Genomic DNA, 12,418 nt, shown 5'->3' on the forward strand with positions numbered 1-12,418 from the left:
ATGAGCAGCCAGCATGGGCGGGGGGCATCAGAAGCAAAATACCATGACCTCGACTTTCACCCCTGGCGGGGCGTTCCACGAGTGCCCAGGATAATCCCCTGCATCCCCCATTTCACTGCTGGGAAGAGGCATCCTCTGGGGACAGACGGATTGTCCCTGCTGCACAACCTCAAGCAGGCCACTCCACCTCTCTGGACCTCAGGCTCCCCATCTGCAAAACAACATCATGCACAGACTCTCTCGTGCAGAGGGGTGGGGGCAGACAAGGGTGCTCACAGAGCCACCTACCCTCTTGGCCCCTCTGGGCCATTCTGCCGCCACCCATGACAGGGCCCTTAGGGCCCTCTCATCCTCAGCCACAGGCTGCCAGGGGCTGACAGGACACTCAGACAGGGGAATCATTGGACCAGGTTAGAGCACTCAGGACCTGTGAGGCCAGAGAGGACAGCCCCTGAGAACAGGAGGGTCTGAAAGGGTGGGAGGAGTTTGCTGGTGGAGGTCCCCGAAGGGTGTACAGGAAGGGGTGCCTGTGTGGGCAGGAGGCCCCATGTGGGCAGGGGTGATCGTAAGGGCAGCGTGCCCAGTACAGGCAGGGGCTCGCCTGGGAGAGGAGGTGAATTCTGTGTGCAGGCCCCCTAGAACTGAGTGTGCAGAGGTGGAGGGGGCTGAGGTTTGGAGGCTAGACAGGCAGGTGGCAGGGTGGTGGGGAGCCTCAAATGCCACGGTGATGGCCTGCGTAGGTTTTACAGGAGATGTGGGCCGGGGCCGTGACAGCGTTCGGAAGTGGCTCCCCTTCTTGGTCCAAGCTGGGCACCCTGGCTCCTCACATGTTCCTTTCCCCTGGTCTCTCTCTGTGAGGGCGGCCACCCTGAACCCTTGGAGGGGCACACGGATGGGGCCCTGTGCCAGCCCGTCTGCTCCTTGCCCGCTCAGGAGGGCCCGCGGTGGTGGTGGGGGCGGCCTGCACAGACCCAACGCCGTGGCCGGGCCCGTTCATCTCATGAGCATTTGTGTGGCGCCTGCAGGCCAGGCGCATTCAGGTTGGCACCAGGGTGCTGCTCTGCACAGAGACGGCAGAGCCCTGTCCCTGGAGATGAGGAGAGGACGTGGAAAAGGCAGATGGCGGATGCAGTGGGTCCAGGGGATGGCACCCTCGGGGGAGTTCCGGGGGCACAATGGGTACTGGGGGGGTACAGTGGATGCAGTTCACAGGGAGGTCAGAGATTGCGGGCCCCAAGACAGTGGCGTTTTGACCATCTGGGGACAAGGGCTCCAGGAGCAGGGATGGAAGTGCACAGGACTCAAATGAGGCGAGGAAGGCAGGATCCACCGTGAACAGGCTCGCAAAGCCCCGGCCAGACGTGGACAATGGAGCACCCGGGCAGGGACACCAGACGGAAGAGCAGGCGGGAGGTGGGGGGTGGCAGTGGCTGGGGAACAGCAGGGAGGCAGTGGGGTGGCCGTCACAACAAATGCAGGAATCCCCCAGACAGAGCCCGCAGGGACAAACAGAGCCACAGGGACAGATGGAGCCCGCAGGGGCAGACAGAGCCCAAGAGAGGGGAAGGCGAGAAAGAGACAGGGGGACCATGGAGTGTATCACGGGGCCTCTGGGTGCTGGACCTTAGGCCCCAGTCTGGCTCTGCCCCGGACAGCTGGAAAGGCCCTTCCATCCCCAACTGTCCGGCACAGAGTGACCCTGGGGCCCTAGCCCTGCTGATCTGGGGCACATGACTGCCCTTCCTGTCGGCCCTTCCTTCCCCTTCCGGAGGCTCCTCCGTGCCCGTGTTGCGGCTATCATGTGAGGCCGGCCTGGGCTTCCAAACTATCTGGGCTCACCATCATGTGCTGTCCCCAGCTCCCACACCTGCATCCCGTGTTCCCGACGGCAGTCCACCCTGCACGCACAAGCTGTCCTTGTCAGCTGGACAGGGCCCTCGAGGGAGGCCACAGCCTGTGGTCCCTCTGGTCTGGTTCTGCCTGTACAGGTAGCACCCTCCTGCTTCCAGCTCCACTGCGCACCCTTCCACCTGGAGACAACTGGGGCATTCACCTTCTGCCAGGATGGCTCTCCCCTTCTTGGGGACCCAGATATGGCAAGTCTCACAGTCTGGAGCTATGAGCTCTGGGTGGGGGCTGAGGATGGACAGCGCCCCTGGCCAGCACCAGTGATGGGTCTCAGCAACAGGACTCAGGCTGAGGAATTGGACCAAGAGCAAGGGTGGCCTGGGGGTGGCAGGTCCGGAGGCCACGAATGAGGTCCGACAGCAGCCTGGCAGTGTGGCCAGGGAAGGCGTGGTGGGGGCAGTATGGCTGGGGCAGCAGTCCCCAGAGAGCCATCTGCAGACAGTGGTGACCAGCATTGTCTCATCTGAGTAGGCAGCTGCTCTTCCCCAAAACTGCTGTCACCAGGGTCCTGGTCACCCTCACCAGACTGGGTTACAGCGAGGAAGCCGAGGAGGCCGCCCCCAGAAGGAAATTTCTCAAGGGCACCCACACCTCCTGACTGCTTAGTCTGCTGCTGCTGCTGCTTTTTTTTTTTTTTTTTTTTGCCACCTTTGCAGTTTTGCAGAAGTCACTTACTGGTGGGGGGATAGTCACTGTCCCCATGGCCTCCCTCTCACAGGTGCCCTCTCCGGGCCCCTTCCTGAGTCCCCTCCTCTGTGTCTAGATGGGTGGGTTTGAGCACTCACTCCCAGCCCCTCAGCCCCGTGTGCAGGGCACCCACCAACAATGCCCCAAGGATGCACACCTGGCCAAGTGTCCATATCTGGAGCTGGAGAGAGACATCAAGACCTCCAAGCCATCTGCTGACCAGCTCTTGCTGCCCCACCCCAGAGAGAAGAGATGCTTGACCCCAAGGTGCAGGAGGTCACCAGTGGCCCTCAGGGCTCGTGTGGGTCCACCATGGGAGGCAGTCCTGGAGAGCAGAGTCCAGGCCCTTTGTCTCCACTGGGGAGCTGAGCAGGAGCACCCCTCACCCACCCTCCTGTCTCTCTAGGACCCCTTGACTCCACTGGTCTCTGCCCACCCCCTTCATTTCCTTCTCCACCCGTTTTCTGCTCCCAGAATCCTCTTTTTCCTGTGGTCAGCTGAATAGTGGCCCCAAAGACATCCATACTGGCCTTCCACTTTACCAGCCATGATGTCCTTTCCCAGCAATTGGTCTTCATGATGTGTCTCTTTTTCAATAATTTTACTTTTCGTTGTTGTTGTTGAGAATCTACATGGCAGAACATACACCCATTCGACAGTTTCTACATGAACACTTCAGCGACATTGATTACGTTCTTCGAGTTGTGCAGCTGTTCTCACCCTCCTTTTCCGAGTTGTTCCTCCCCCAACAACTTATACTCGAGGCCCCTCAAAGTTTCCCGTCTAACCTTTTGAATTGCTGTTGTCAGTTTGATCTCAGATGGATTGTTCCTAAAAGTGCACGATGCTCGAGACAGACGTTCTTTACTAGTCAAACTAAACCATTGTTTGGTTTTAAGAAGACTTGAGGGGATATTTTTGATCTAAGGTTTTAAGATTATCTCAGGGCAATAGTTTCAGGGGTTCGTTCAGCCTCTATGGCTCCAGAAAGCCTGGAGTCCATGAGAATTTGAAATTCTGTTCTACATTTTCCCCCTTTTGATCAGTAGTGAGCCAAAGTCTCTTCAGTCTCAGGAGCTCAAGCCCTGTTCAGTAGCAGAGTTGGATTTTCCCCATGGGGTCTTGTCCTGCACTCCCAATTGCCGTCTGAGGGGTACAGGGGTGGGCCTGTCACCCCACCCCAGCTTTCGTCCTCTCCTCCCCCATCTCCATGCCCCCATCCTTGCTGAGCCAGGGTGGCCCTCACGCTTGCTCTCTCCCAGGCCCTTTCTGCCCCCCTCTTGCCCACCTGGGGAGACACTCCACTAAGGGAGGGCACTGGGATCATTTGAGGTTGGGGAGCTCTAAGCTCCGTCTGGTGGAGGTGGAGGGTCTATGATCACAGTCAGCAGTGGGCCCACCCAGCAGAGCAGCAGCCTGGCCCTTCCTCTGCCCCCCACTGCCCAGCAGGCCAGAAGCAAGGGCAGGGCCTGGACCTGCTGCCCTCCACAGCGGAGGGAGGGGACACAACACCCCAGATGGCCTCTCCTAGCGCAGTCTCAACTGGTGTGGCAGTTGACCTCACCCCACCTCCTCCCTGTCTGGGCAAGGAGATAAGGGGTGCCCTGCCCCTTCCCAGCTCTAGGAGGCTTCCTGCAGCTGTCAGAGCAGAGGGGGGCATGGGCCCTGAGGGTCCCCAGTCTGAGCAAAGCAGTGTTCTCTTCCAGCATCCCAGGCAGCTGTCCCTGCTCCAGCATCCCCGGCCACCTTCCCAGTACCCCGGGCCCAGGCTGTGGGCAGCGAGGCCCAGGAGGGCAAGGCATCTCAGCCCTTGGGTGTGCTGAGAAAGGGGGTCCCTACCAGGGCTTGGGTTGGCCCTGCCTTCTGGGGTCCAGCATCTGCATCTGACACGTGCCCACACTTCTCCTTCACCAGCGAGCCCAGTGTTCTGCACCAATTCTCACCTTGTGAGGGCCGACCCTCCACCCCGTGCCTCCTTGTCCCCTGCCCCTGCTGCTCTGGGTCAGCAGTGTCCTTCCATCCCCAAACCTGACTGATGGGCCTGACGGTTCTAATTCATTGAAATGATACCCACACATAATAATGGGGTCACAGCTCTGGGGGGGTCCCAAAAGCAGCTTTCCTCCTCCACTCCACTTCCCCCCAAGACGCAGGCACTTTTAGCTGGCTCATTCCACGCTCTCCTCCAACTTTTCAGATTGCAGCCTGAATCCCTATGTGAGCTGTTCCCAACTCAGGCATCTGGGTACACCAAACTACAGAGCACACAGCTCACATAGGATCAGGACCATGCTGCTCCAGTTTGATCTCATGTAGCTTTCCGTCTCGTCACCCAAACTTCTGCACCTTCCTCAGCCCCCATTCTCCCAAGTTCATCCCCTTGCCGCCCCAGCGCCTGGCTTGGCTGGGTTTCTGTCCTGTGCACCTGTGGAGCCTGCGGCTCACCCGCATCCCCTGCCTCACCCACCACAGTGAGATGGCTGGGTTTCTGTCCTGTACATCCGCAGAGCCTGGGGCTCACCCAAGTCCCCACCTCACCCACCACAGCAAGACGAATGGGTCTGGATGAAGGCACACTCACGTCCTCCACCACTGAGCACCCAGTGCCTCCCACTGTGCTTGGAAGAAGGCTCAGTGCTCTCCACAGGCCCCCCAAGCCCCTGGCCCTGCCGACTTCAACAGCCTCTGCTCATTCCAGGGGCCGTTCACCATGTGACTTCAGCCTCAGCAGCTGTAAGGGGGTAAATTGTGTCCTCCCCAACCAAAAAAATTTTGCTGAAGTCCTAACCCTGATATCTATGTACGTGACCTCATTTGGAAATGTGGTCTTTGGACATGTAATCAGTTAGACTAACATGAGGTCGTACAGGAGTGAGGTGGGTCCTAGTCATACCTGAGTGGTGTCCTTATAAAAGAGGAGAAGGGACATAGAGACAGGGAAACAGAGGAAGGACACCATGTGACCCTGGAGCTGCAGCCAGGGAACGCCGGGGTCACCAGAAGCCGGGAGAGAGGCGGGACCAGATTCTCCCTCAGAGCCTCAGAGGAATCAACATGGCCAACACCCTAATCTTGGACTCCTGGCCTCCAGAGCTGAAAGCCTATAACCTTCTGTTCTTATAAGCTCGCAGTTGGTGGTGTTTCATTTTAGCCACTCCAAGAGACCCATGCGGCAGCCTCCTCGATTTCCCTCCAGGTCCCTGCAGGTGCCAACCCTGCACTCAACAATTCGAGAATCAACATCTTCTCAGACCCACATTTGTGGCAACTGACTGCATACAAGCCCCAAAAGGCTGTCTCATTATCATATTGGCCCCTGTCTCTGATCATATTGCAAGTAAGTTAGAAAACTGTTAAAAACAAACCAGAAAAAAAACAATCAAGGCACAAATAGTCGCCGTGTGCAGAGTCGACTCCAGCTCACAGCAATGAAGCAGAACTTCCCTATATGATGGAGTAGAACTGCCTCATAGGGTTTCCTAGGCTGAACAATGAATAAGGAAGACTGAAAAAGGATTGGTGCCTTTGAATTATTGTGTTGACAAAGAATATTGAATATCCCATGGGCTGCCAGGAGAACACATCTGCCTTGGAAGAAGCACAGCCAGAGCGCTCCTTAGAAGGTAGGATGGTGAGACTTCATCTAACATACTTTGGACATGTTGTCAGGAGGGATCAGTCCCTGGAGAAGGACATTATGCTTGGTAAAGCAGAGGGCCAAGGAAAGAGAAAGCCCTCAACAAGATGGATTGACACAGTGGCTGCAACAGTGGGCTCAAACCCAGCAGTGATTGTAAGGACGGTGCAGGACTGGGACGTGCTTCGTTCCGTTGTACACACGGTCGCTATGAGTTGGAAGCGACTCGACGGCACCTAACAACAACAACAATCTTTATGGGAACAGATGTCGCTGGTGAGTTTGAACTGCCACTCTTTCGGTTAGCAGCGGGGTGCTTTAACCGCCTTACAAATAAATAATAAAGGTTTATTTGAACAGTTATTCTGTATGAATAGAAGGAGATCATTTTGTTTCTAAAAAAAAAAATGGCTCAATGCAGGCTACTTACAATGAGGCCTTGAAGGAGAAGAGGAGGAAACAGAAACCATCGGTTAGTGTCAACATGATGGATTCAAATCGGCCCCTCTTTCTGAGACCAGGTTGTTGTTGTTGTTAGGTGCCATCGAGTCAGTTCCAACTCATAGCGACTCTATGAACAACAGAATGTAACACTGCCAGGTTAGTTGGTGCTTTCTGTGGGCCGTTTGGGAGCCCTGGTGGCACAGTGGTTAAGAGCTCGGCTGCTAACCAAAAGGTCGGCAGTTCAAATCCACCAGCTGCTCCTTGGAAACCCGACGGGGCAGTTCTACTCTGTAGTATAAGCTGTAATCGACTCAACGGCAATGGATTTGGCTTTGGTTTTAGTTGTCGTTGTTAGGTGTTGTCAAGTCAATTCCAGCTCATAGTGACCCTATGCACAACAGAACAAAACACTGCCCGGTCCTGCGCCATCCTCACAACTCTTGCTATGCTTGAGCTCACTGTTGCAGCCACCGTGTCAGTCCATCTTGTTAAGGGTTTTCTTCTTTTTCCCTGACCCTCTACTTTACCAAGCGTGATGTCCTTCTCCAGGGACTGATCCCTCCTGACAACATGTCCAAAGTATGTGAGTTGCAGTCTCACCATCCTTGTTCCCAAGGAGCATTCCGGTTGTGTTTCTTCCAAGGCAGATTTATTTGTTCTTTTCGCAGACCATGGTATATTCGATATTCTTCGCCAACACCACAATTCGAAAGTGTCAATTCTTCTTCAGTATTCCTTATTCATTGTCCAGCTTTCACATGCATATGAGGCAATTCAAAACACCATGGCCTGGGCTAGGTGCACCTCAGTCTTCAAGGTGACATCTTTGCTTTTCAACATTTTAAAGAGATCTCTTGCAGCCAATTTACCCAATGCAATGTGTCTTTTTTGATTTCTTGACTGCTGCTTCTGTGGGTGTTGATTGTAGATCCAAGTAAAATGAAATCCTTGACAACCTCAATCTTTTTTCCAATCTTTTGACCCTCTGCTTTTTTCCTCAATCTTATTGGTCCAGTTGTGAGGATTTTTGTTTTCTTTATGCTGAAGGTATAATCCATACTGAAGGCTGTGGTCTTTGATCTTCACCAGTAAGTGCTTCAAGTCCTCTTCACTTTCTGCAAGCAAGGTTGTGTCATCTGCCTAGCTCAGGTTGTTAATGAGTCTTCCTTCAATCCTGATGCCCTGTTCTTCATATAGTCCAGCTTCTCAGATTATTTGCTCAGCATATGGATCGAATAGGTATGATGAAAGAATACAACCTTGTTGTATACCTTTCCTGATTTTAAACCATGCAGTATCCCCTTGTTCTGTTAGAACGACTGCCTCTTGGTCTATGTACAGGTTCCTCATAAGCACAATCAAGTGTTCTGGAATTCTCATTCTTCACAATGTTATCCGTAATTTGTTATGATCCACACAGTCGAATGCCTTTGCATAGTCAATAAAACACAGGTAAACATCTTTCTGGTATTCTCTGCTTTCAGCCAGGAGCCATCTGACACCAGCAATGATATCCCTGAATCCAGCCTGAGTTTCTGGCAGTTCCCTGTCCATATACTGCTACAGCCGTTTTTGAATGATTTTCAGAAAAATTTTGCTTGTGTGTGATATTAATGATATTGTTCCATAATTTCCGCATTTGGTTGGATCACCTTTCTTGGGAATAGGCATAAGTATGGATCTCTTCCAGTCAGTTGGCCAGGAAGCTGTCTTCCAAACTCCTTGGCATAGACGAGTGAGCATTTCCGGCGCAGCATCCATTTGCTGAAACATCTCGATTGGCATTCTGCGGTTCCCAGAGCCTTGTTTTTCACCAATGCCTTCAGTGCAGCTTGGACTTCTTCCTTCAGTAGCATCGGTTCCTGATCGTATGCTACCTCCTGAAATGGTTGAACGTCGGCCAATTCTTTTTGGTATAGTGACTCTGTGTATTTCTTCCATCTTCTTGGTTTTGGTGGGCCCCTTTATTTGATATTGCCTGCAGTTAAATTCTTTGTACAAGATAAGTTTGAAAGTTCTTCGTGGTTATCACAGTCTTCTTTCGTAGAGAGGTTTGAGATTTTATGATTACCTACCTTCACGTTATTTCTTTTTCCCTATTCTTGGGCGCATCTCACTTTGGTCTGTGACCTTTGTGAACATTCCAGCACACTCAGAGGAATCCGTCAACTCCTGTTCCTCAGTTTCTCTCTTTTAACGCAACGAAAACAACAACAAGATAACCAAAAATGCATTTTTAAGTCTGAAAATAGAGACGTTCTAAACTAGCCAGAGTTAGAAGAATAAATCATGATGGAAATTTGATCAAGGTTTGAGCTACGCAGCGATGAAAATACCCTGGATCAGCATGAAGGAAGGCTGCGGAAGGAGTGCTTACAGGGAGGCTGAGCTGGCAGCTTTAAAAGGGGAAGGGAGAGAGGCTGAGGTCAGTTATGGACGCAGAAAACCAGCTCAGTTTCCTTTTGAATTGTATCGTGGTAGATTTACATAGAAAGTCAGTTAATACGCAGAAGACTTTAAAGAATAATTTCAATGTCTTTAATAGATACAGAGCTATTTGGGTTATCCATGTTCTCGAGTGAATGTTGGTAATTTGTGTCTGTCATGGATTGAATTATGTCCCCACAAAAACAAAAATGTGTTTTTTAAAAAATGTGTGTATCAACTTGGTTAGGCCATGATTCCCAGTATTGTATGGTTGTCTTCCATTTTGTGATTGTAATTTTATGTTGAGGGGATCAGGGTGGGATTGTAACACCACCCTCACTCAGGTCACCTTCCCGATCCAAGGTAAAGAGAATTTCCCTGGGGTGTGGCCTGCACCACCTTTTACCTCTCAAGAGATAAAAGGAAAGGAAAGCTAGCAGAAAGTGGGGGACCTCATACCACCAAGAAAGAAGCACCGGGAGCAGAGCGTGTCCTTTGGACATGGCGTTCCTGTGCCTGAGATACTCCCAGACCAATGAAAAACTGATGACAAGGACCTTCCTCCAGAGCCAACAGAGATAGAAAGCCTTCCCCTGGAGCCAGTGCCCTGAATTTGGACTTGTAGCCTACTTGACTGTGAGAGAATCGACTTCTCTTTGTTAAAGCCATCCACCTGTCATTTCTGTATGGCAGCACTAAAATGACTAAGGCAATGTCCTTCAATGAATTTGTGTATTTCATCTTAGCTGTTGAATATATTGGCAGATAGTTGTTTGTTATATTCCCTGATTATCTTTTTGATATTTGTAGACTTTGCTGTGATGTCCACCATCTATCTAATTCTCGGTATTTATAATTTGTGTCTTCTCTTATTCTTTTCCCCTAGTGGACCTGACTAGAGTTTATCTTTTTTCTTCTCTCTCAAAGGAACAGCTTTTTGTTCCATTGATTTTCTGTGTTGTGTTTCATAGATTCCTGCTCTTACACTTACTACTTCCTTTCTTCTGCCAGTGGTTAAGAACTCAGCTGCTGACCAAAAAGGTTGGCAGTTCAAACCCCCAGCCACTCCTTGGAAACCCTATAGGGCAGTTCTATTCTGTCCTATAGGGTCACTATGAGTTGAAATTGACTCGATAGCAATGGGTTTGGGTTTTTTGTTTTGTTTTGTTTTTTGGCGGGGGTGGGGGGTGGTTCTTCTGCTTACTTTGGATTTAATTTGTTTTTCCTTTTCTGGTTTCTTAATCTTTCCTCTTTTCCATTGTAGCTTAGGCTAAAATCCATGAATTTTGATATGTTGTGCTTTTATTTTTATTTCAGTTCAAAATGCTTTCTAGCTTCCTTTTGAGCTCTTTGGCTCATGTGCTCTTTAAAAATGTGTTATTTGATTTTCATATTGTTTGAGTTTTCTGTGGCTGTGTAAACACAGTGCCCACAAATTTAGTGGCCAAATTCAACACTCATTTATTAGCTCAGAGCTTTACAGGTCAGAAGTCCAGCATGCAAGGGCCGGGTTCTTTGTTCAGGGTGAAACCGGGGCATTGGTTGACTATCTTCTCATCTGGAGCTTGGGGTCCTCTTCCAAGGTCACTTCTGTTGTTGGCAGACTTGAGTTCCTTGCTGTTGTAGGACTAATGTCTCTGTTGTCTTGCTGGCCCTTGGATGGGACTATCCTCGGCTCCTAGAGGCCACTCTCAGAGCCCCACCCATCTCAGCAAAGGAGAATCTCTTCTGCATAGAATTCCCCTCACATTTTGAATTTCTGACTTCCTCTTCTGCTTCCTTTGTTTTAAAAGAGCCCATGTGATTAGGTCAGGCCTACTCAGATAATTTCCTTATCTTAAAGTCAACTGATTGTTGATGTTGCTGTTAGGAGGCGGTCCGGTTGGTTCTGACTCATAGTGATCGTATGTACAACAGAACGAAACACTGCCGGCTGCTGCGCCATCCTCACAATCGTTGCAATGTTTGAGCCTATCATCGCAGCTGCTGTGTCAATCCATTTTGTTGAGGGCCTTCCTTTTTTTCACTGACCCTCTATTACCTAACCAAGCATGATGGTTAAGTCCTGTTCTGCGGGGACTGGTCCCTCCTGATAACACGTCCAAAGTACTTGAAATGAAGTCTTGCCTTCCTTGTTTCTAAGGAGTTTTCTCGCTATACTTCTTTCAAGACAGAACTGTTTGTTCTTCTGACAGTTCATGGTGTATTCAATATTCTTCATCAATACCATAAGGCAAAGGCATCAGTTCTTCGGTCTTCTTTATTCATTATCCAGCTTTCACATACACCTGAGGCATTTGAAAATATCTTGGCTTGGGTCAGGTGCACCTTAGTTCTCAAAGTGACATCTTTGCTTTTCAACACTTTCAAGAGGTCTTTTGCAGCAGATTTGCCCAATGCAATTCAGCATTTTATTTCTTGACTGCTGTTTCCATCGGTGTTGACTGTGGATCCAAGTAAAATGAAGCCCTTGACAACTTCAGTCTCTTCTTCATTTATCATGATGTTGCTTATCGGCCCAGGTGTGAGGATTTTTGTTTTCTTTATGCTGAAGTGTAATCCAAACTGAAGGCTGTGGTCTTTGATCTTCATCAGTAAGTGCTTCAAGTCTTCTTCACTTTCAGCAAGCAAAGTTATGTCATCTGCTTAACCCAGGTTGTTAATAAGTCTTCCTTCAATCCTGATGCCCCATTTTTCTTAATAAAGTCCAGCTTCTGGGATTATTTGCTTAGCATACCGATTAAGCACAGTGAAAGTGTACAACCCTGACACACACCTTTCCTGACTTTAAACAATGCAGTATCACCTTGTTCTGTTCAACCGACTGCCTCTTGGTCTATGTAAAGATTCCACATGAGCACAATGAAGTGTTCTGGATTCCCATTCTCTGCAATGTTATCCATAATTTTATCCACACAGTCGAATGCCTTTGCATAGTCAATAAAACACAGGTAAACTTCCTTCTGGTATTCTCTGCTTTCAGCCAAGAGCCATCTGACATCAGCAAGGATATTCCCGGTTCTATGTCCTCTTTGGAATCCGACTTGAGTTTCTGGCAGTTCCCTGTCGATATACTTGTGCAACCACTTTTGCATGATCTTAAGCAAAATTTTACTTGCATGTGATATTAATGATATTGTTTGATAATTCCTGCATTCTGTTGGATCACCTTTCTAGTACTCTGCCCCGTGAATGATCGCCGTTTTGACCTCCCTTGACTCCCAAGTCTGTAGCATTGACTCAGCGAGACTGCCAGGCTCTACCTGGGTCCCCACACCATCATGGTAATCTGGAAGCTCACCAGGCAGCCACCGG

Source organism: Loxodonta africana, chromosome 7 (assembly GCF_030014295.1).
Source record: "Loxodonta africana isolate mLoxAfr1 chromosome 7, mLoxAfr1.hap2, whole genome shotgun sequence".
Lineage (NCBI taxonomy): Eukaryota > Metazoa > Chordata > Mammalia > Proboscidea > Elephantidae > Loxodonta > Loxodonta africana.